Source organism: Liolophura sinensis, chromosome 13, assembly GCF_032854445.1.
Source record: "Liolophura sinensis isolate JHLJ2023 chromosome 13, CUHK_Ljap_v2, whole genome shotgun sequence".
Lineage (NCBI taxonomy): Eukaryota > Metazoa > Mollusca > Polyplacophora > Chitonida > Chitonidae > Liolophura > Liolophura sinensis.
The window spans coordinates 18,995,732-19,022,798 of record NC_088307.1 but is presented as its reverse complement, the minus strand read 5'-3'; the positions used below and the strand labels follow the sequence as shown (position 1 = coordinate 19,022,798).

General features: G+C 37.4%; 1 long non-coding RNA gene across 1 annotated transcript in view; it reads right to left on the bottom strand.

Annotated features, from left to right (window-relative positions):
* Nucleotides 1–27,067, bottom strand: part of LOC135480499 (uncharacterized) — a 51,089-nt gene that overhangs the window by 20,988 nt on the left and 3,034 nt on the right. Inside the window, exon 2 of the long non-coding RNA XR_010445936.1 lies at nucleotides 13,360–13,546. This is a non-coding gene — a long non-coding RNA (uncharacterized LOC135480499). The remainder of the gene's footprint in view (nucleotides 1–13,359; nucleotides 13,547–27,067) is intronic.

Here is a 27,067-nt window from a genome sequence, read left to right as displayed (position 1 = left end):
CGCCAAAGGGACTTCAAGGAAGTGTTCCGTCAAATATTTAATAAATATGTAAATTAAACAGTGAAAAGGTCACAAACTTGCACTCTAGCTCTTATATAATGAAGGTAACTTGCATACCTCGCAAGTCACTGTGAAGTAAAGTGAAGAAAACTGGGTCATTAACACACAGCATTTTACAATCTGTATGTTTACAAAATGAACTGAATACAGTACATTAAATATTTCACAACCTTCAGTGCAGAGTACAAAATTAATGGAAAGCCTCACCCCCCTACCCCCCACCCCCAATTTCTACCAATCAAATCCTGCCTAGCTTTTGCATAAATCCTCGTGTCAGTGAAACTACAGCGTTGTAATCCTGTCCGAGGCTAGAGCACGCACACACAAAAGCTGATCAACAGTAGCACTGATACTCAAGTCACTAGGTACAACACACTTTAGTAAGTTGTTCATTTCCGTGTTCACGTCCGTCACTTAGCATATCAAATTACAATGTGTGCTAAATTCTGAACACAAGTGGAGAAAATAAGATCAGTTTGCTTGAAAACGTGACTGAAAGGAAAGTTCATTTCCTTGTCTGTGGTCTGTGATAAAAAGATTTATCAACCAGCAAGAAAAAGAAAACACACTTCTGATGGCTTTCTGTTAAGCATATTTGAAAAACCGTTTCAAAGAGTAAATGTTTTATTTAAAATTCATCCCTCTCATACTTCCCAGATACACATACTTTCAAGCATTATTACACAGACACGAACTTACACTGTTATATACATATAACAATTCAGGCCAGCATTGGAAAATACCAGTTTGATAGTAAATACATGTACCTCGGCCTAGTTTAGAAAAACTGAACCCCATGGCCACAAAATAAGCAAACTGTACCTACACCTTTTCAAAGTCCATGGCCACACTTAAGCAGTTCTGGTAAACAGTACAATCAGTACCTCATGAAACAACATGGACTTCGTATCTTGCAGTCGCAAATATGTGCGTATCAATGTTTGTTTATCGGTACCTATATTTCAGCTAATAGCAATAACTCAGTATATATACACATCTTCACACATACAGACATTCTTTTTTCCTTCTCAAAAAAAAAAAGTCAAACATACTTCATAACTGGATTGCAAAAGTAATCAAAGCCATCATCAAAATGTTTTTGATAGGCTCTCTATTAAAACTTCATGGAACATGACATGAACAGATGAACTAGACAAACATGTACATGTACATATTCCAAGTCTAACCTAGCGGAGTTCTTCACAGCAGACAGGCAGACAAACTACCAACCAGCTTAGTATGTCAATCAATAGGTGTACTTTACTTTGGAATACAACTAAAAAACGCTTCATAAATCTAAATTATGCCCATGAATAATTTGCCTATTTTGCTTGATTCCCAGAGTTGTGTTGATCTTAGAAATAGGCTTTGAGTTTTGTTTGGAAGGTAGGATAATATCCAAACTGAAAAATATCAGCACCAAAGGAATATTTCATGATATTGATTTTCTTCTACCAATGTAAATTTTTGGGTAAAGATTTTTGTGTCACTTACTGTATTTTCACAACACACAAGCGTTTTTACATCTATAAAAAGATGTCAATCATTCTCATATTTTGAACATGAATGAAAATTCCACAAATAATATCAAGCAACGTACATTTTTTTGAAATACATGAAGAATTCTGTCCCCTAATTTTAGCACCTTTAATGGAATGGACTGTTTTAGCCAAGAAATTCTAAATATATAGAATCCCGAGGGAAGTATTTCAGGAGTGAAAACAAATGGTTCTACAGAGAGCTGGTAAGAATTCTCTCACCTTTCCAACTCATTATCCCATTTCCTGAGATAAAAGCTTTCTATTTTTGTAACTTATTCCTAAGAATAACAAAATGGGTTTAGAAAGAAAGAAAATATCATGGCAAGTTCAACGCCTGTACATTCACACCCAGCTACAATTGCACTACTTAGCACAACTGCCACTAATGCCAAATTGGAACATCTTGACCCTTCACACCTTTGTCCTGTACACCCCTTTAAGCACAAACAAAACACACTTCAGTTAGGATAGTTCTCAACTTGTATAGTACCTGTACGCAGCCAGTACATGTATGCAGCCAGTACATGTATGCAGCCAGTACATGTACGCAGCCAGTACATGTATATCACCAGAACGTGTACATCGCCAGTATGTGCATGTAGCAAGTGCATGTATATAGCCAGTACACTATGGGGTAACCAAATCTTTAAGAATCTTCAGAACCCTTGGTTTATGCTGAGATAATGTGTATTACTAACCACAAAATGTTAAAGGATTTTGAAACCTTAGACCATGTAATTGTAAACACATAATCCAACACACATATTAACTGATTAATTCTTAACTTTCCGCAAATACCGTACATGTGTACATTTACATGGCACAATTAGCTGTTGAATTAACACCAGCACCTACATGCACACAGTACACTCTTGGTTGCACGTGCGCACGTTTCTCCAGCTTTGACTTCTCCATCTGCATGTAGACAAACGTTTCCTTTCTGGATAGAGTAATTCGTGATTTCAATGATTCTCAACTGAATATTCCATTTCCAGCCATTTCCAGCCTAAATTTATTTATTTATCTGATTGGTGTTTTTTTGTCGTACTCCAAAATATTTCACTTTCACGACGGGGCCATCATTATGGTGGGTGGAAACCGGGCAGAGGTACATATAATCAACTATTACCTTGATATCAGTGCTATTTTGTTGACTTTCTAACATATCTAAATATACATCAAGTTAAATATGCAGATCATTCATGTCTATGCCAAGATATTCCTTTCACGACTCTGACGATAGTTCCTGAAAAACAATACAGCAGAAACCATGCAGCACTAAAAAAAAGAAAGAAAAAAAAACACCCTACCTAATGTAAGACAAGTTCAAAGAACCACCAGAGCGCTAAAGAAGTTCATTTTTTTCTTCCTTAACCTTGGTGTCAAATTTTGCAAGTTTACGACGAGTTTACGACAAGCTTACGACAAGTTTACGACTTGTACAATACTAAAGACTCCCAGCTCTACCAATTGTAATCATACTAAAACCCAAACAAGAAGTTCAACAATAAAGGTTTGTGCCCACAAAAGCCACTGTATAGATTGTCATCCAAACCATACACAGCTCACAACTCATTCAATATTAACCCTTTATGGTTACGTTTCCGTTCAAGGGTCTAATTGTTACGCACAACCAGCATGAAGCCAATCATTAAGTCTAACTGTTACGCAGAATTATTAAGTTGTTCACAGAGGTTAATCATGCTTCAGCATTTTTTTTTCTGTAGTGTAAGCTCCAAGGTTGCAATGACCTTGACCTGACCTTCACATTCCAAACTCAACAGTGATCAGGATCAACTTGATATATCCCAGACTATAACAATCAGGTAATCCCTAATCCATCAATATCAAGCACAATTTTGTTAACTCCACTGGTATCTACATACACAGCAAGCCTTGTCAACAGCACAAAAGCTGCATATACATACATACACATATATACATACATATATATGTGTATATATATATACAACTATTGTATACATATATACTGTAATTCTTCAGCCTTTTCACATGTTTGCAAGGCGTTTATTCAAGCATATTCTGAAGGTATCATTCTTTGCAGACTGATAAAATTATACTTTTTGTGAAGCCCTGAAACTGGCCTATCTAACCAATGTAGTTTTGCCTACCTAACCAATGTAGTTTTAGTGCACAAATTGCACTAAAAGTTGCTCTTTCATAGGCAAAAAGGTTGAGAATTTAGAGTATCATGCATACACGTTGTATGCTTGGGCAACACGGCTACTAAACTTACTGCCACCATGGTACTGCACCTAAGTCCTCTTTTATTATATCTGTACATGTAAATCATTTACCCGATTTTTTCTATTGTTTTTTTTTTTTTTTTTTTGATAACGAAGAATCAGGATTGGTCAATTTTAATTGTTAAGGACATATTTCATTTTTAGGTGACAACATGTCAACAAAATTTCCTTACCCACTGCTTTGTTATCTCCTTGGTCAGAGTAAAATGGGCAGTAACATCTACATTTTTTGTTAACTAAAATAAATTTTTATAAATTTATTTTTCATGTGCATGCATACCCCTAATCCTCCTAATTTGTGGCACATCTGATCCGGTCGTTTCAGCCAACAAACACGTAACTGTAATTTTTTTTCACAACAGTCCTGCTAATGACCATATTCGTATCTTTACATTTCCGAAAAACTGGGAGAGAAATGTTCTTCTTTGCTTTCAGCACTGCTATAACATCTGACCTAAAAATTAGAAGAATTAGGGTACGTATGTATACTTCTGGCATTTATCTTTACTTTATAACCCCAGCAATTATTCCAAGACCGTTTAATGAAGTGGCCACTCTCTCATACATACTGATAAATACACTTGTTCACTCAAATCACAGGTAAAATTCTCAAATGATTTGTAATTCACCTCTAATTTCCAGTAATACAATTAAACCATTCTTTTGGAAAAAAAATATATGCATGTAAGTATACTGTTCACTCAGTAACATAAATTCATCAGTCAAATATATCTGAATATAACTTCATAATTTTAGTGTGAATTCTAACAGAGGAACAGACTTTCTAAATATTTGATTTTTTTTTATGCATACACGAACATACTTTTTTTTTTATATGGCTAAAAAAAAAAATTACTAGACAAAAAATTTATAGCCTGCTTCCCCAACTGAAACTTTTTAAATTGTTACACAATTTTGAGAACACAGATGGTAACATTATTTTTAGAGCAACTACTAGTTTTTTGTACGTGCTCAAAGCCACATACATGAAGGATTATAACAGAAGATTCTACATGCCCTTGAATGAAAGGAATCTCTTCCCCGACCCAAGGAGATCACTCAGTACCAAAGTCTACCTAAACACACCACTGAAAGCACGAGAGGAATGTATCGAAAGCATTCCAGATAACACCTGTGCTGTCGGGGATTTTTTTCCTTGACTATTTTTTATTGACTATAAACCATGTTGTGTTTGGGTCAGTTATTTGCCTACCACCTAGCATCCTCTTATGCATCCGCTAATCATAGGTAACCTGTTGCCTCGCCCGATGCAAGATTACAAACATATGATTTATTGCAAGGTAATAAATAATTGTAAGGTAATTACAGCACCATTACTAACACCTGGGTATCTCGCCCCCAGGCTTGAATGTTGCAGGCTCAGGACAACACTGGCAAAGTTCCAGGGCAGGGCAGCCACTCAACAGGAAAACAAAGGCAACAGGGTAATGATAAGGTTCCTTACTACCCAGGATATATACGCTGTAGTTTGGGGATTTTTTCCTTTTGGAGCCAGGCATTAATGAAGAAGCAAGGAGCACACTAGCTATTATATGTATTGCTTCAATGCCTCTGTGAATCTTTCTGTAGACGTGTATTTTTTTAAAAAGCTGCTTAGAGCTTTATCGCTCTAGACTGATTCACCGGTATATTATCATGGCCAATGGAAAGGTTTTAATATCCAAGTTTCTAGTAATTACATGTGACAGTTACTTCCAATTTCTGCATGCTTGAAAGGGTTTACCTTGGATACCTGTTTTAATTTTTTGTTACAACAACCCTGTTTACACACGCAATGATACATGTACTAACAACAAATCTAAACAGATAAATAAAAACGAAACTTTTACTGAGAGTTACCGACTCATTTGAAAAGAGCTTGACCTTGCAATAAATCATATGTTTGTAATCTTGCATCGGGCGAGGCAACAGGTTACCTATGATTAGCGGATGCATAAGAGGATGCTAGGTGGTAGGCAAATAACTGACCCAAACACAAAATCAGAGTGAGTGATGTGTATTGCTGTCATCTAGGTGACCAGCCAGGCTGATGACCATCCCAGGTGGTGACTAACTCCTCCTGCCCTTTTCACATTTATAGGACTTTAGAGAAAGCATTTAATTACCCAGTTGTGGGTGTTTACTCAGTACAAGACGAAAAGTACTAAGATTTGTGTTTCCAAAACATTGGAAACACTGTTTGGGTGTCTACTCAGTACATGACTTAACTAAGATTTGTGTTTCCAGAACATTTCCAAAACACTGGAAACACTGTTGTGGGTGTCTACTCAGTACATGACTTAACTAAAATTTGTGTTTCCAGAACATTTCCAAAACATTGGAAACACTGCACTATAAGACAGTCTAAAAGGTACATGCAGGAACATTTAACTGCTCCTTAATCTGCTATTTGTACTCTAGAGGTATACAAAATATTAAAAAAAACTACTACCTATACTTTTATAACTAAACATCATTTAATTGCTATGAAAAACCACACCAACCCATTTAATTTTACTGTAAATCCTCAACAACTTCTTAAATATCATTCCACCTGCAAGCTAGTAACCATGACGACAAGGTACAAGTTAACACGAACACAGTCATATGCAATATCCCTTCTTAATATCAATCACTAATGATGAATTTCTTCCCCAAAGTCTTTAAACCTAACACATCAGTGTTGCCAAAAAGGCGGGAAGCCAAACCCTAACTACAGTCTTACTACATGTTGTAAACAATGCTCACAGTACCGCATTTAGAATGAATGATTATGGCTTTATGAAACCCCAGAAATGATGCATTTAGAGATGTATCCCATAGACAAATTGAAGACCAAAGAAACAGACAAAGAGTTTCATTAATAATACACAGAAATTAATAAATTACAAAGAAAGAAAAAAAATCAAGGATTTTGTTCAGAAGCAGGAACATTTACATTTGTGTACATCTGCGTATACAGAATCAGGTGATACCATCTTTATTTTGTGTTTTACAAGCAAGCCAACAATTAAAAAAAAAACCAAAAATGGAATAAAAATAAAGTTGAAAATCCACCTTATAATAATATCCTTGAAATAATTTTTTCTAATCTTAGTAATTTTTATGATTTTCCAGTTTTTCAAGGCTTTAATCTGATCCCGAAAATATCTTCAATATCTTCAACAGGAAAATCGAAGAGACAGTACAAACTTGGATGATCTTTGACTATTGGCTTTATTTCCATACCCTCCTCCAATGTAGAAAACAGATTCATGCTGACAGCAAAACATAAATTTAACTAGTATGGCCTTATACTTTGAATAGGAGTGAGTTAGTGCTTGCGGTCAACATCATACTTTTTTCAGTCATATGACAACGAAGAAGTCCTTAGAGTGCATGTAATGTGCCTCCTTGTTGCAGGACATATTTTCCACCGCAATTCAATTTTGTTAATGTCTTGACATGAATGGTGTTTATTTGCTTTTACGCCTATATATATATATCTGTATGTACTACATTTACAAATTTACAATGTAGAAAAGGAACTTGCTGAAGTCTACATGAACATGTGCTAGAATGACTGCATGTAATGCCATCTATCTGCAGCAAGGCAATCAGAACTGTACTGGCCAACAGTTTCCAAGACGGTCACAATGAATATCAATACATGTGTTTCCATGGCAATGCCATCCAAAATTCTCATTTCATTAATAAAGGACACTGCTGGAAGACAATCCACAGGGACTAATCTCTAATTGTGCTACTTGACAATTCGATCATTCCCAATCTTAACTCCAGGTCAGTGATCAAAGGTCAGCTTGACATGACAATTTTGATTGCTTGGAGCAAATACCGTTCACACACTGATCTAATATGATCACGGTGAGTCAGACCATTTTGGGGACCACATTCAAGCAGGAAAACCATAGATATAAAATAAATCATCTACCATTTCATGATATAAAAGTTGTTTGAAAACCACTGTCAAATTTTGTGTGATTAACTGCAAACAGCAGAAGTTCAAATGATTTCTAACCAACTAATCACTGTTACTATAACTTTTATTCTTCAGCATGGTGATTTGTTGATAAAATATCCCATGAAACTGTACGTAATTTACTGTACATGTATCTGGCCCATCCTAATTACAACCTAAAATGTTTACATTTGACACTGAACTTCATGTGCTGGGTAGTGCAATTTTAGAATATCACAAAATCTGAAATCACAGTATTTCTTCATTAATTAGAATAACAAAGACAGACAGACGGACAAAGAGGCAGACATACAAAGAGGCAGACATACAAAGTGACAGACAGACAGATGAACAAAAAGACAGGCAAAGAAAAGATAAACGAAGTGACAAAGAGACAGACAGACAAAGAGACAGATAGACAAATAGACAGATAGACAGTCACCAAATGACTGGCACGACAGCTTGTAGCAGTCATTAAACACTGCAAAACAAGTATCAATAAACACTCCAAGGAGTACATGTGCTATATTGCACATTCTCTTTATGGTGTATCCTAGCAACCGTGGCAAGCAAATGTCAAAAGCAGTCCTCTAAGAGCTGGTCCAGTATTCAGATTACCAGATCCTGGCTTATGGTATCTAAGGAATGAAGTCAATAACAAACAGATAACAATAGACTTGTATATGTATGATGTAAAACCCCAAACCTCATTCATCTACCAATCTATCCCAGAAATCAGTGGTAATCAATTGCAGCACACCCATGATCCCTATCTCACCACCACCACCACCTACCCTCCCTCTCCCACTCCCTCTAACCCACCGCACCCACCAAATACCGGCTAAATGCGGTCAAAACCTCATCAAATCAACACCAGCTAAGCAGTGTTCTTCCCTGCTGAAGTAGATTTATAAATGGATTTACTCCACAAAAATCAATGGCCTTGCAAGCTGACAGCATTGGGTATAACTCCATGCCAGGAATGGCCTGAATGCTTGGGGTTTAACGTCGCACTTAACAATTTTGCAGTTGTATGACGACGAGGAGTCTCCTGGTGTTGTGTGTGTAAATATAATGTGTCTTCTGCAAGGTGAGTTCAAAGACACAACTGTATGCGTTAATAATACACTGCATACACACATACATGTATGGATGGTGAACTTCATGTAGGAGATTTCTTTGTGGAATTTGTCCACAATTTCCCAGACCACAGTGGAATTTATCCACAATACCCCAGAACACAGTGGAATTTGTCCCTGATATCCCAGAATAGAGTGGAATTTGTCCATGATATCCCAGAATAGCGTGGAATTTGTCCACAATATCCCAGCATAGGGTGGAATTTGTCCACAATATCCCAGCATAGGGTGGAATTTGTCCACAATATCCCAGAATAGAGTGGAATTTGTCCACAATATCCCAGCATAGGGTGGAATTTGTCCACAATATCCCAGCATAGGATGGAATTTGTCCACAATATCCCAGCATAGGGTGGAATTTGTCCACAATATCCCAGACCACAGTGGAATTTGTCAACAACATCCTAGAACACAGTGGAATTTGTCCACAATATCCCAGAACACAGTGGAATCTGTGCACATTATCCCAGAACAGAGTGGAAACTTGCACTTGTATACCTAGTATAGAACCAATGTTAAGTATTGTATGTCATATATATGAGTCACCAAAATATGGCTGAAAATAGTGCTGATGTGACATAATCAATCATTCATTCAATCATTCACATTTATGAGAAACAATTTAAAGTAAACGTTAAGTCATATACTGTATTTCATTGACCTTTTCGACCAGTTAAACAGCACTCTTGGTCAGAATGCTCGAGGGAAAGTTGACAAAACAGGGTCAGGAGGCTGTAGAGGAATCTGACTGAAGAAGTTGAATACCGCACCGCAGGTAGTTGATGGTTAAATGATAGACAATATAGAAAGTCAAATGGCCAGCAAAGTGCAAGGATATGCTATCGCCAGTGAAGGGGTGGCATAGGCTTAGAGTGGTGAGTTGTCAACACACAAGGCAAAAATGTAGGTCTCTTCACTCAGGTGACTTCCTGAGCCACACTGCCTTTTGTGTACTATCATTTGTTCACTACGTGCAATGGCAGATAGCCAATCTTGTTTCATAGCTTATTACACAATTTATTGTATAAGCTGATCTGTAAGAGTTTGTGCAAAAAACCAACAACACACGCGCAGGTACAGCAAACATGTCAGTGAGACACTGGATTTCTACTCAGACCTTGACCTTTCTCAATGACATGTGAGTTAATGCAACACGAGGTGAAAATAGTTGTCTGTTGTGGGTAATGTGAGCAACACGCTATAATCGGTCTGAATCAAATTTTTTTTTTTTCGTTGTCCATTCAGTAGGTCAAACACAACATTGTTAAAAACGAGCGACTGCGCTGCTCCGCCTTACAGAAATTAGGCTCAGCATTACATCTTCTTGTAAGAAAATCTATTTTTACCTACTTTGTTTGCATCAAACCAGACATATATCTTCACACCTTATCAATGAAAGCTTTCATGATCTAACAATATCATTCTTTGTGCAGAAATTTGGGGGGGGGGAAGGGTCATTCTAAAGCTGACAGTGTATTCCAATACAAACAACCGATTTGTATTGATATGCAAATCACAATTTCGCCTAGCTCTGGGTAGACAAAACAGTATTTGTATCACCTGTCAATAATGGCAGAGACGCCAATCCGGCCACCTGTTGTTTTGGTAATTGTCCTGAATTCTACCAGTGGTAAAAAGATTACATGTAAATGTTGTGAATATCTTTGTAATACACCTATGTCAGCATCTGACTTTATGACGGCTTTACTGGAATGGTTTAGTAACAATATCAAATCTAAAAGTTCAAATTAAAAACCACAGGCTTTTCCACTTGGCATGAGTCATTATGTAAAATTCTGAGCCTCCATCTGCTAGTCTAGATTTGGCCGGAGGTTTCACAATCCTGTTTGACTTTTTTTTCCCAAGGGTTAATGAAAATAGCTTCATCTAATTGGTCAATGTTGAATTCTGTAAGCTATCTGTTACCTGTAAGACTTATGCAGTGGCAGAGTTCCAAAAAAAAAGTGGGAGTATATTTAGCCTTGCATTAACATAATGTTTACAATTGTTGTGACATGAAGCTGGTAATAGGCATCCATTTCCACACATGTAAACACAATACTCAATGCGTGCATGTTCAGTTTATCATCGCTATTTTATGAAATCGAGCATGTCCGGACATTGTTCTTGTCTACCTATACGGACTCGGAGCAAATTTACCGATGTACAGACATGGCAATCAGCTGTCACAATAATGCAAGAACAAGGTTTGAACATGTGTTAGTTCAGGAAACCTTGTCTCGAGTAAGTTTACTAGCCATTTCTGAAATGAAACGGCAGGAACAAAGAACTCTTCTAAAATGGGATGACAAAACACCACCTGTGTGATGCTTGGAAAACTTCACCTTGTATTTCACAGGAGCTTAACGACAGATACTTTTGCATGCTGATTTGTTACATTTATTTATGGGACTGTGAACAGAAAAAATTGTTCCCCGTAAAATGCATTCACTGATGCAGTGTAGCTGACAGCCGGAGAAGCGGTCATTAGCTTGCCAGTTTGATAAGAACATGTTTTGAGACAATTTCGGAATTTACAGATTTGCAAACAACTGTGGCTTGTTACTTCATTTAAATTTATTTTCCTTTCGCACCGCACTCCAGTGGCGATGTTTGTCTAGCCATTGATCGAAGCGAGAAAACAATCACCAAATCACCATTGTGGCACCAATTAAGTTTCGATTATTTGAAATAAAGTGTCAAAATTCACGGTCTGGCACACAGCTGTGGTCAAAAAGATCAGCGAATTACGGTACTATACATACTAACAAATAAGCCACAATTATCACAGAAAAATATTTTTTTTAAAAATCAATAAAGTTTTGAAATCTGATTCAACATATGGGGTGTGGCACTGGCAAACAATTCACTCCAAGTAGCCATGTTTTAGATGCACTCACTGACTCAGCTAATTAACTACATGCAATTGCAGTGTTGACAGCAACCTATTATATTCTGACTGTGACTTCTAAACATCTACCAGCTATAGACTGTTTAAGTTTGAATGGTAATTATTTTTTTATCTATCATTATTTTTTTTTTTTTGGTAGACTGACAGACGACAACGCAATTTTGAGGTTAGCTCAAGATTGAGCCAAGTGGACAGTTGTTAATGTTTAGGGTGGAAATGAGAATCCCTACCCATGCATGAGGCGACAAAAAAAAATTAAAAAATGGCGCCGAAGGAAAGACAACATAAAATTTGAAGCTTTCTTGGCCTGCATATAGACCATACACATTCAAGGCAGAGTCAGGTTGACTCAGTGTGCAGTACTGTGTCTACGCTATTGTCAATACTGGGGAGGCAGAAGCCTTTAAATCACGACTATTATTCTATAACAGTTATTTCCTTCCTCATTTTATGTACGCTGAAAAGCTTGTCATACTCTGCGGCTGTTCAGTGGAACAGTCTGCCTGCCTCCATGCAATCTGCCTCCTCAGTAAAATCATTCAAAAATTTGCACCAAAAATGGCAGAAAGTGCCAAACATATAGCAAAGCCTTCTCTCTCTCTGTGTCTCTCTTTATATATATGTTAACTTTGAACTGATTAATCCTTTGTGTAATTTTTTTTTGGTTTTATTTTATAATTGTCATTTTTTTATTTTTTTTTTATTTTATGTGAATGCCAAGTGGTTGTGTGAGTGAATGAAGGGCCTCAGGGGAGATCAATACTGTCATATTGAAAAACTTAAACTCGAAGAAACTTCAGTGGATTGAAAATTGAAATTTTTTATTTTTCTCTAGCAAACTTTCATGCCCAATCATCAACGCAGATATTTGAACTGCCCAGTGTTATTGCTTAGAACCAATGGTACAAGAGAGCTATTAAGTCATGTGATGTCAGACTACATGTAGAGAGCTAACAACATGCTGGAAATAGCCACATCAAATGAGTCACTACAAACACGCAGTCATGACCACTAGCTATCTACTCTGTTGATACATGTAAGTGATGTAGAATTCTTACAACATCTCTTGAAAGCTTTCTGGGGAATGAATTCCAATTCAGCCGAAGATTTTATGTTTATTTTAAGGTTTCGCATGTTTAGATATAAGTGTATAAACACATCTCTCCGGATACAATACAGCATGAAGGGGATAGTGCAACGACTGGTTGACCCGTATCAGTATAATGGCTCGGGCTAGGCGGCTTACTTGCCTTCGGTAAGTTGTCTCAGTGAAGCAGCACTAAATAAAAGAGCGGTGGAAATCCGTCCTGCAAAAAGGAGGCACATTACACGTACATGCACCCTAAGGATCCCTTTGTCGTCATATGACTGAAAAATTGTTAAGTACGACGTTAAACCCCAAGCACTCACTCCGGATACAATAAAAAAAAACATAAAATGCAGAGTGTATAACAGCTGACAAAAAAAAAAAAAATCAGCTTACCGCTTTACGGTGCATCCACCTTCAGGTATCAACTGTCACCTTCAAGTTCCTGTGACACGTTCAAATGCATCAAGTAGCAGTGAAGCCTCCGTACAGCGTTGGGCTATAATCCAGTCAGTGCGCTCAAGCTAGCAGGTTGTGAATTGTGCTGATTACGTGATGCTGACATCAGAATCATTGCTCACAGCTGCAAAACACAAAAACAGTTAACATATAAATGAGTATTAAGCCTCATGAAGAATGTAGCTGATCCACTGAAGACCCAAGCCTAAGGCCACACCAAGTTAACTTTCTGTTTTATGGACAGAATGAATTTTTTTCTTTTTTTTTTTTTGATGTCTTCAGATATAAAAATTTGAAGTAAAACTGATCTAATCTAATATAATGGGGTAAATGTGGACTGTGTCAGCTATTGTTGCTGTGAGCAAAAAGCCTTGAAAAACAGGCAAATCATCAAAAACATTAAGATCGGACATAATAAAAAGGTGTATTTTTAATTTTATTCCATTTTTGCATTTTTTGTGTCACTTGCCTGTAAAACACAAAGTCAAGTTGGCATAGCCTCACTAAGGCAAAATAAATTTGAAAAAAATTGTTAAAAGATTGTTCAAAATGGAATTTCATACTATGATGAAGAAATTTGAAAATATTTGCTTATATAAAAAAAAATTAGTTAACAATCGCATTAAGTGAAAAAATAAAGAACAATAATTCCCCATTCAGCTGCTTTGTTGTACTGTTATAAAAGGATAATGGTGCCTTAGGTCCTCTATAAAATTGACAATATTTACATTCTGTTATGCTTCTGATAATTACAGCCTTCAAGAAAGTCACTCATATCTTATAACTACTGGGCACCATTCCCCTTGCCTCCATAATGCAGTGTTCTAAGAAATTCATTTCCCTTCCCTTATCATTTCATCTTTAGCTGATGAAGCACATTTCACAGAAATTTCATGTTTAATGTGGTAATAAATAAAAAGCCCCAAAGATATAACGGCCAATCAGGACTGAGAACGCCGCATTACTTGTTACAAAGATCCCATGGTGTAATTCTGCATATTGTAATTCTTCAACCTTATTGCATGTTTGCATGGCGTCTATTCACCCATATTCTGAAGGCAATATTGGGTGTAGACTGATAAAACTATACTTTTTCTGAAGTCCTGAAATAGACTAATCCAACCAATGTAGTTTTTTTCTACAAAATCAAATTTCAAAGTGAGCACAACTCGCGTTTAAAATTGCTCTTTCATATGTAAAATGGTTGAGGAATTAGGACAGTAGTTGGTTAAATCATATCAGCAGACACTTGGACTAAAAAAATCGGGGCTGTAAATGTTTGACCTTATCTGTAAACACAGCAGTAGCACATATACACACAGATGTATATCCATATATGCACCCACCAGAGGTTACATGAATGCTACCCTCTGGTATACACGAATGCTACAACATGTACATTTCGTAATCACCATCTATACCAAGTTCTCTCTGACATTTTCATCCCTCACCATTATGACTCATGCCGAGACTGGGCTCGTTGCAGATGTCACAAACATCCATGGCGAATCAACCCTGAGCTTCAATGCACTGCAGATGGGCGCATGTGTTATACATCACATAACCTGGACAACAATATCAGGATGGGTTGCATTCGTTCCCTATTTAGCTTTCTTACAGCCAAGCATAATAAAAAGAAAAGAAAAACCCCCCAAAGCACAGATGTTTAGCTATGTAAGACTGTGCCAGCCATGTAACGCATTCAAATTATACGCTCTGGTGATACCTTCAGTCGTAAACTGATGAACGTTTTCTTTTTCTCCAATGTTTTTACTACAATTTACTATGAACAGGGGTATGATTTCCAGTGCAGAACTTCAAAGAACAGGTCTTTAATATGGTAAGCATGCCGCATTAAGGTTAAAGCATTGGCTGCCAGGTGCAAATTAGCCCCCAGCTCCCGTGTACTGCTCTCGCAACATTTCAACTAAAAAAAATGGTGGCCATCTGAAAACGCGAATATGGCTTTTAAATATATATACATGTATATACAAAAGGACCTAAAATCCCCCTAAAATGCATTTTTACAGACAAATAAATGTCATATAATATCACTATAGTAACTGAAATTTTTAGCTATATGGCTGGACATTATCCTACCTTCGCATCAAGATTAAGAGGAAGGATTGTAAATGTTCCCTAATAGCTCAACCTTTTCGCATATGAAAGAACAGCTTTCAGTGCAATTTATGCACATTTTTAATCTGACTTAAGACTGGATACAAAACTCCACTGGTTGGACTGGCCTTGACAAAAAACTAAAACTTTATCAATCTACACGGAATATGTTTGAATAACCACGCAAAAAGGTTAAAAAATTACAGACCTATTGATCAAACAGTCAATATAAGACAAAAATGCGCAACGCTGTCATGAGGTGAAATTTTAAGTAACTAACTTTATGCTTATCCCTATTCACAAGTACGTTTTCATGTACCATAGTTCCTCCACCTTTTCACATCAGAAAGACCGACGTTCAGTGCAATTTATCTGTATATTTAACATCTGTAATATGATTATGCAGACAAAACTACATTGGTTGGATTAGCCAATTCCAGGGCTTCACAATAAGTATAATTTTATCAGTCTACACAGAATAAAGCCTTCAGAATACGCTTGAATAAACACCTTGCAAACTTGCGAAAAGGTTGAAGAATTACAGTACACCCCACATCTAGACGGCACGAACAGAACAACAGAAATGTCTGATTAACATGAACACCTAACTTGCTAATAAATGTTTGAAGTCATTCTTGGGCATCAAGTCCAGTCTTGTCAGGTACAAACTGACAAGGCGCCTGACAAACTCCATACATGTATGTCATTAACATTCGGAATCTTCAAAACACTTGTTGGATTGAATGGGTTTTGAAATATGTCAGCTACTGTTCAAAAAGCTACTTGCAGGTCAGCATGTAGTTTGGTCTCGCAATGATAAACATGTCAGTTCATCCATGTCACCGAAATACAGTTTTTGTGATGTACATATAGGTACATGTAGGTCTATAGTATAGTAATTCTGCATTTAAGCAGTTCTGACAGCCACGGTCATGGTGAATGGCTAACAACAAACCAGCACTCTGCATGCATTCTCCAACCTTTCTGGATGTTTGCAAGGTGTATATTTCAGCATATTCTGAAGTGATTATTCTCTGCTGACTTATAAGATCGTACTTTTTGTTAAGCCCTGAGACGCCAATCCCACCAATGTAGTTTTGTCTCCAAAATCAAATTAAAAATATGCATACCTGTAAATGGCACTGAAAGTTGCTCTTTCACATATGAAAAAGTTGAGGAATTAGCGTAAGTAAGTCTGTATGTTTTTCAAAGCAGATGGTGGCAAGACGGTGAATTTACACGTACATGTACAACATGGTGACAGAATTTGTGAACTGTGCTATTAACAATAATACGGCGGATTAAATACTCATGTACATCACTAGTCTCTAACTTGCCTAGTCCCTGTACATTAATAAACGACATCTCCTGTTGGACCTGGAGGAGAATTGCCTTCAACTTTTATTTAATATAATCATGAATAATGGAATTAATGCATGTTTATGGCTTTATTGCCATGTCAGCAATTTAGCCAGACTTTGCCACGAAAATCGTTAAACTAGGAAACAGCATGGTAATCAATATGGAAATGACACCATTCAAAATCAAAAAGAAGAGGGGTACCATACATGTCCAAGAAATGTCTATTAACCATATTAAACTATGCAAATCACCTTTAAACATAGTTTCTTGAAAATAGATGTATATTTGAATAATGTAAAGCATCTATGCATGTAGATTCATTGTGGGACAGTCCACGGCTTGGTCTTCGGATACTGAATGACAGCACTGCCAGCAAGTCTGCCAAAAAGATACAGGGGCCTCCGTGGCTCAGTTGGTTAGTGGTCCAGCGCAGCGTAATGACCCAGGAGACTCTCACCAATGTGGTTGCTGTGAGTTCAAATCCAGCTCATGCTGGCTTCCTCTCCAGCTGTACGTGGGAAGGTCTGACAGCAACCTGCGCATGGTTGTGGGTTTCCCCTGGGCTGTGCCCGGTTTCCACCTACCATAATGTTGGCCGCCGTCATATAAGTGAAATATTCTTGAGGACGGCGTTAAAACACCAATCAAATAAATACATAAAAAGATACAAATTAAGAATGAGTGTAACAAAAACTTTTGCCACACATTGGCCATGTTAAAGTCAACCAAAATATCTTTCATGCTGCACTGGGACTCACATGGAGCTCACTAGGTGGCAATAGCTCTGTCGTGAAATTAAACGGACATTACAACTGTACACACCCTGATCAAAGTTGACCTACTGGTTCTACACGAACATGTTCATGTAATTCCACAAGAGACGGCAGTTTTCAATTTCGTAAATTTTGCTTATTTACCAGTATTTATTATTAATATGATTGGTGTTTACCACTGTACTAAGGAAATTTTCACAAATTTCACTGGCGGTCAGGTTTATGAGGTGAAAGAATCTGGACCTAAAGTAATTGTAGCTTGTCTATGAAAAATTACTACCTGAATCATTTATATAATGGTGGCACTGCATTATGGTAGGACCAGGCAGAGCCCAGAGAAAACCAACGGCCATCAGCAGGTTACTGACAAACCTTCCCACATACGGCCAGAGAAGAATCCTACATCAGCTTGGTCTGCTTACCTCCTCCGCCACAAAGGCCCACTGAATCATTTACACATGTAGCTTACCATGAACATTATAAATGCCCACTTTGCCAAGAGCAAGAGATCTGAAGGCATGGCTCGATCAGGGTACACGTATGTTTAATTAAGACCCCCACAAACTACAAGGTAGTCATATGTACATGTAAGCACATGACCGCCTGCTGGGACAAACCAGAACACTGTTACTCCCACATACAATGTCTACATATAGATCTACATTGACAGTAACCTCTCATCCATGAAGACACAGCAACCTGCGGATGGTCATGGGTTTCCCCTGGGCTGCGCCCGGTTTCCACCCACCATAATGCTGGCTGCCGTCGTGCAAGACAAAATATTCTTGAGTATGCCGTAAAACTCCAATCAAATAAATAAATAAATATTTGAACACTTGGTACTGAATTCAGACCCTACTCTCTACTTCTCAATGGAACCATACTATATCACTAGTTTGGGTACATCATTTGGATTTTCCTTTCTCGAAGGATTGCAATTTATCGCCTTTATTCCACTTGACTGTCAGGATTGGCCATCTTGGGACAGTGCTTGACTGCTACTTGTGCATTCATCATTTACAGCTGTTCTCAGGTTAATATTCTCTTAAAAGGCTACAGAATCTGAATGGCTGGTATGAGAGATACGCAAGCCCAGGCTACACCTCGCCTAAGCCGAATTTTAGGTATGGTACACTTATTCATATTTATTACTCACTTTGCTAACTTTGCCCTTAACCACCATGACAACGTATGTTGTAGAGATATAAAGTGCACTTAGCTAAGTGCAACTTAACAATAAGTACTCTTAAAGAAACCAGCCCGAAGGCTCTAGGCTTTAACATGGAAAACCCTATCTCAAATGTCAGCCAATCAGCATTGATTCTGTATTCCTATGAAGCAAGGACTGTTGCCAAAATTCATTTCCATTAAACAATCTCCATGTATTCCTGACAATTACTTTACAACCAGGATTGTGTCTCCTTAGCAGGATTTACATTCCAAATGCCACCATTGATTCGTCAAGCCAATTAACTTAATGAATCATCATACAAAGTCAAGTATACGAACAGCTTCTCGGACCATCGTGTCTCACTCAAACCTTTGTGAACTTGCAAGAACTTGCAATCAATGTAATTTTGTCTCCAAAATTAAATTAGACAGGTGCAAGTATAACTCTCACAGAAAGTTATTTTACATGCAAAAAGGGTCAAGAATTAGAATATTTACAGATATCTGTTATTTCACAATTTTCTTACCTGTTTATTTCATCACAATGGTACAAGTACACATGTATCAGAATTCGCTGAAACCCTAGCACTGCCTATTAAACCCATTGTGCGACAGTTTCAAAATCTGCAAGTTTCAAGAGCTTTATAATCACTAATCCCCTGCCAAGCCCACAAAATAATCTTTACCAACAGTTAAGCCTGATTGACTGTGGTTACTGATATCTTTTAATACACCAAATCTAGGTCATAATATAAATAAACCTCAGTATACGTATAGATCCTCAATTTGGCAAGATGGCTGCCTGGTTGCTAAGGCGTTGCCATGCTTCTTCTGGATTTGTCCAAACACATCATTGGATGAGCCCCAAAGTTGTGTGTGGACATCTGAGCCAAGTTAATTAAGACGATAAGTTTCCTGATTAATTTATTAACGAGTTTATCTGAAGTTTCTGGGCCACCAATAACAATAAATTGTCTGCGGGGATGCAAGCCAAAAATCTTGCAGGTGCCATCTGTCCATCATACAAGATGTACAATGTAAAAGTATATGCATATATACTACAAATGAAATTCCCCCATATCAGCATCTGAACTGTTTCTTGGCATTAAATTATCAATGTTTTACCAGGCAATTTACTTAGAACTTCTATTTTCTATCACCAAACTACTGTAAACTTATTTCTTTTGCTTTCATTTGCATCTAATTATTTGATGATTTCTTTGATATTATGTTATGTGTAAGTCGATGTGTCTCTTTTCTCCTGTAAATATTGTAAGATAGTGTATTATATGGAGGGCCTCTGGGAAGAACAGTTCTTGAGAACTGACAGAGCTATGTCTACATCTGAAACATAATTTACCCTCTGAAAATAACGTTATTCATACATACATACAAAACTGAAACATTTAAAAAAAAAAAGAACAATTCATGAAGTAAGTTTTTATAACATCTTGAAATGAGAAACCATTACGTTGTGAAGGGATTCAACTCTAATCTCTTAATAGCAGCTAGTTTTTATTTATTTATTTGATTGGTGTTTTACGCCATACTCAAGGATATTTCACTTATACGACGGCGGCCAGCATTATGGTGGGAGGAAACCGGCCACAGCCCAGGGGAAACCCACGACCATCCGCAGGTTGCTGCAGACCTTCCCACGTACAGCCGGAGAGGAAGCCAGCATGAGCTGGACTTGAACTCACAGTGACCGCATTGGTGAGAGGCTCCTGGGTCATTACGCTGCGCTAGCGCACTAACCAACTGAGCCACAGAGGCCTCCAGCTAGTTTTTGCTCGTACATACATATGCAAATGATAAACTTTCATCTCCAGGTTTTATTTAAGTAATACAACAGAAATTTACATAAAAATGGTATACAGTGCCATATCTAGAGAAAACTTGGTTCTGAACCCAAACTTTAAAGGTGACATTGTGACACCATGCATAAAGTCATAAATTTTATCAAACACAATAAAATGACGCTTTCCGGCAGCTTCTGATTCTGTGCATGAAAGAAATTTGTTTGAAAACTTATCTATTTATTGATAAACCATCATATTTACATGCACTTGTTAGTTTTAATACAGACTGATAACATGTAGTTTTGGCGACCAACAGTTTGGAAGCCCAAACCCTCTCCAGAGCTAAAATATACATATGGCTCTGGTATAGATATTTTATTAACTTAAATCCAGCTGCTTGAAACAGAAGGGACTATAAAGAGATTAAATAAAAAGCACGGAAAACATAAAAACAAAGGTAAATGTAGCACAAAGTTATATTAAAATGAAGATTTCTCCTTTCATGGATAGCATATCCATTGTACTAGTCATGCCACGGGTTTTTGTTCCATTTTTATTTAAGCCATAAATTCAACATTTTCAGCACTCTGCAGAAATGCCAACATCAAAACTGTAGACAACAGAGTAAATTTAGAAAATCAGCTCAGCTTGTGCGGACACTATAGCGGAGTGGTCTCGGTGACAAGACTGTGGACATTTTACTTTACTACTCATTACTGCTTAAAACAGATGGACTGAAATGCACACATCTAGCTAAACTGGACAACAGTATATATTGATTTTAATAAATACAATCCCCGAAGGCATGTATACAGATATAATGCAGGCCTGATATGGATCGTTTTTCTACAAACTGTCATGCTAGAAAAACAATTAAATGTCAAGTGGCCATAGTACGTACATGTATACTGGAAAGGAAAATTCCAAATCAAAATATGCCTAGAGGTAGATCGGTGAAAATTTCATCTTGAAAAAGTACGTGAATATAGATTTTATCAAACATTTAATACTCTTTGAGGCCTAAAGGAAACTTACACGTCCTGGATATCGATTGCATAGCTCTAAATGTATGTACATTTTACATTTTATCATCAAATTATAAATGAGCATGTTTATTGATTATTTATTATGACACATGCTTAACGAACAACATTTTTGTTTTGTTTTTTTTTTTGTCTTTTTTTTCTTCTTTTCATTTCTGTTTCTACCTGCATCAGTTTTATTTATATATATATATATATATGTTTGGGGCTTAACGTCGTACTTAACAATTTTTCAGCCATATGACGCCGACAGTTTCATGTGCAGAGGAAATCAATGTTCATGGGCCACTGTGCGCGTACATGTAGTAAACCACCAGACTTAGGCAAGTAACTGACAACCTTTATGACAGGTTTTTACCAAAACTCAAAACACCAAAACGAACAATGGTAGTGGAATGTAGGGTGGGGGAACATCAAGAAAATAGAAATCTGTAGAGCAAAATGTTGAAATATATCCTGGACATTAACATGTGTAACATCTTCATCTGATCATACTGATAAAGGCTTTTACCACTCCCTCCCTCATCCCGCCTCCAGGTAGACTTACGCAAGTCCTGTACATTAACATGTATATATATGCAGGCATACTACATTCAATTCCTGTATACTACATGTATATACTTAAAGATGAGTTTGAGTTCAAATTTGTTTATTGTTGAAGGTAGAAAACGTCCAACTGTATCATGTTTTTTTGACCTATTTTTGATCCCCTTCACTGTAACACAGGCATCAGAAAAGTGTCATCAAATAATTTACAGCGGAGTAATGCTAAAGAAAACTGACAAGCTGAACATTTGTGATCTTGAGAAGCTTGTAAAGGAATGAGGTGTCATTTGTGCCTCAGGAAAAAGGTGAGAGAGGTGATCAGTAAGTCAATTTCAACAAAAGTTGTCTAACATTTTTAACCAGTCACATGACACAGTAGGACTATTTTTACCTCTGACGACAAAAGATTTCCAATTCAAAACTTCCCTATCGCTGCTCAATTAGCACAACAAGTCAGCTATTCAGCTACATGTAGCCAATAAAAATCACCTTTTATAAACATGTTTACATACATGAGTACATAACAAAATCGTGTTAGAAACCAGTATCAGACCTACATGTATTATATGTTCTGACAGCATGCATGGAAATGACACGGTAGGACTACAAGTAGATGTAAACCACAATAAATTTGTTTTGGGACAATCTTTAATGCATTTTTCCCTCCCCCCAAAAATCAATTAAAAAAGAACATGTGCGATATCTTCACTGGAAACCAGACACGGCTTGGAACTATTGCCTTAATTTTTTTTTCCCAAATAAGGACATAAGGTCACAAATTTCTGTGTCCAACACAGCTGCAACATACATGTACATGGTATCTATAATCAGTGTTCACGGACAGAAATCAAACCAATAACCCTGGCATTTATAGCTCCACTGTACAAGCTTAAACCATGATGCCAACCATGTATATATATATATACAACACCTGCCATGTAAAACATCAATAATCTTAACCGTAGTATTTTAAGAACATCCGATGATCCTTTACACATTGGCCTTGAAACAATCACCCCCACCCCCGTAACACACCCACCCCCCACCCCCAGCTGTTGTGATGAACATTAATGATCAAAGCATATCACATGAACAACAATCAGATTAGACAGACCTTACCAGGAGGGCTCTGTCGTCCAGCATCACCTCCTGTTTGCTGCAGCCTTACACACATATATGTACCGTTGGGGTCAGAAACATCCATCGACCTAATTTCCCCTGCACCACAATAGCAGTGTATAGCTCGATGATGACGTAGTCTCTTACCTTGCTGTTCGTCAATACCAATACAGGCACAGCCACTGGCACAGATTTTCTCATCATCACAACAAGTGCTTCGTCAATATCCCAGGCTATTCCACCCTGACCCCCCCCCATACCCTCAAACATTAACATGTGGTTTGTGGGCAGCAAAATATTTGCCACTCCTTTGCCAAACCTGCTAACATTGTACACAGTGTCTGCTGTTAAGGCTTGGAAAAGCTGCTTTTTGGATACTAATATTTACACAACGCCATGCCCAAAATGTTAATAACAACATTAGGATTATAATACATAGGTTCATTACTGGCACGATCCAATAGCTGCAGCCTCTTGGAGGCTAAAATAAGCAATGCTGTCCACTGTATTTATGTATTTATTTGATTGGTGTTTTACGCCATATTCAAGACTATTTCATTTATACGACGGCGGCCAGCATTATGGTGGGAGGAAACCGGACAAAGCCCGGGGGAAACCCACAACCATCCGCAGGTTGCTGTCAGACCTTCCCACGTATGGCCGGAGAGGAAGCCAGCATGAGCTGGACTTGAACTCACAGCGACCGCATTAGTGAGAGGCTCCTGGGTCATTACGCTGCGCTAGCGCGCTAACTGACTGAGCCACGGAGGCCCCCCTAAAGAGCTAAACCAAGCCAATTTGCATACATGTGTGTACATATCAGACAGATGTAATGCATGCATAAGACCCTGGTTCCACAAAACCATTTCTGATTTAAGTCCAAATTTTAAATACAATTTAAGAGCCATTTTTTACAACCTAATAGTTAAAAGTTTGACAATCCCAATTGTCTCAATCTCAAATGTTGTCTTAGAAAAATAAACATGTCAATATTTCTACTTCCAAAACCAAAAACTAAGCATTGTGAAGAGGTTTTAAAAATTTGGCTCAAGTCAGAAATGGCTTTGTGGGTTCTGTCCCTGATATAAATTTGTTTCACGAGTTCAAACCGTCTGTGTGTCAATGCTGTTTGTGGGATATAATTTGTGTAATGCGAAATCACAATTCTCAATGTGAATTTAATTCAAAATGACACGACTGACTCCTGAACATGAGTCTGTCTCACATATATGTACATTATACATATACATGTATATGAGCATACATCATGCATACATCAAGTTATGCCAGCATGTAGTGCGGGTATACGGCCTGACATTTCGTCGAGATCATGAATATTTTCGCGAGCCCAAAAGAATTGTCGGGCCGTATACCCACACAACACGCCGATATAACAATTATCACAATGAAGAGCATTGCAGACAATTTTTCTGGAAATAATATCAGTTCTTCAAGCAACCTTCGTTGTGTTTTCACGGATGCTTTGCCATTGTGTGGCCGGCAGGATGCCGACATCGACGAAGAGCACAGGGTTCGACTGGCGACCTTGGCTGAGCTCATATACTTGCCTTAAGTGAACTGCTAATTGGTCATTTTCAATTCAGTTTGCAAGGGTGTGCACTTTAACTGTCTCAAAAAGATGCCAGGAGAAGTTTTTTTCACATGTTGACGTTGTTAGCTGCTGAATCATTAGAATTCTTTTGAAAATGAAGGCAAGAAAAGTTAGTGACTGGTACATTGTCGAGCAGCGTTGCTATTTGACGGATATATGAGTCCTTCCCTCCATGGGCATGCTGGCAAACATGCTGTTGGCACGTGACTTCCTGTCTCTGTCGGTTTACAGTAAAAATATCCCTCACCTGTTCGTCTAATACAGAAGCTTATCCAAGGCGGACTGACCAATCACAGGCCTAGAATTTTCTCTGAATACATATACTGACATGTTCCGCTTGCTAGAGAGTAACATGCACATGTACCTCTACATGTAACATCCATGAAAATAACCCCTGTATATAAAATCAAATGGACAAGTTTCTCATATATTTCTTCTCAAAATCAAACAAAAAATGTGACAACTTCAAAGATCTCCAGGACCTACTGCCTTCAAGGTTTTATAAATATGTATACAGCTACAAATTCGTAAATTCAACCCTGCTATATTAATTTGCTACAATCTCTGTTTAGTTACATGTAGGTTCAGTACCGCCTAAATACAATATATTAAGTCTATTCATATAATCCACAAATATCAAATTCCCAAATATACAATATTACTGAAAATGCATGTCACAAATTGTTGTATACACTGTATATGTATCCTTTTTTTCTTTTTTTTCTTTTTTTTTTTAATTTTTAATGACAGCAGGTATGACATGAATAGAGCATGTATGCACCTGTCCCCATTTAGATTTGGCACACTGCCTATGAATCGTAGTGTTTGCTAACAGGGGGCATCATGCCCCAGGTCAGGTGGGGTCATACACAGTGAGAGGGGTCACTACAGCCACCACTACAGCAACCTGTTTATAAATAAACATCTCCAGCACTGGATCACCCAGGAGTCTGGAGGAACAGTTGAACTGCAGAGCGGTTCATGACAAATTGTGTAGGCTACTAGGTCAGTCAAGTGAAAAACACATCAAAGATGTATGCACATGCAACTGACTATTATCCATGTATGTCATTAGGTAGAGGAAATGAACTATAAATTCATGCAAATTGACACCAACTAATGCCCCTACGGTTGTAAATACGTGTATAATCGAAACATGACCTGAAATTATGTGAGAATTGAAGTAAACCACATACTTTCACATGATTTTTAACCAACCACTGTATATACATGTATTTGACCCAAACTTTTCTTCATGACTGATCACTTTAATTCCTCCAAGGGCAACTTTTAGCATAATTTAAGTACCTTTTTCACTTGATTTTGGAGACAAAAACTACATTGATTGGATTTCAGAGCTTAACAAAAAGAGTAATTTTATCAGTTTACACAAACTAAAACCCTAAGAATATGGTTAAATAAACACCTTGCAAACATGCGAAAAGGTTGAAGAATTACAGCAAGTTGTATATTTTGACGGATTTTGATTGAATTCAGTAATCACAGAAATATGAAAAAAATGTTTTGAGGTTCCTTCTGAAGGTAGGATGAATTCCTGCTGTAAAATGTAAGTTTTGGCAACAGAAGTAAAGTATGATTGTCATGACCTTTATCTGCCTGTAAAAATCCACTATGTCAGCAAATAATTAGTGCACAGTAATTAACCTGTACCTAAGTTCATACAGTAGGGCGATAAGTTGAGGTACATGTACAATGCCGTGAAATTATTTATTTACTTATCCATTCGAATTTAATTTTACGCTGTATTCAAGAATGTCACTTACACAATAGCCAACCACACTATGGTGAAAAGAAACCGATGAAATTATACATTATTTAGGCATATGTACATACATGTGTACCCAGTCTATTGAGTTTTTCCATTTTAGTCTTGCATATAAAGGTAAAACATGCAGCAGTGACAACCACAAAACCCAACAACAGCTCTCACACAAATAAAGTAATTTCCCGCCGCGATATCTTCATAAAGAAGGTATCCATGGTCAACATATCCATGGAAGCATGTCGAAGGTAAATTTTGTTCTTGAAAGGAGCAAACCTATGGGAGTTCTGATCGTGACCTATTAACCCGACTTTGAC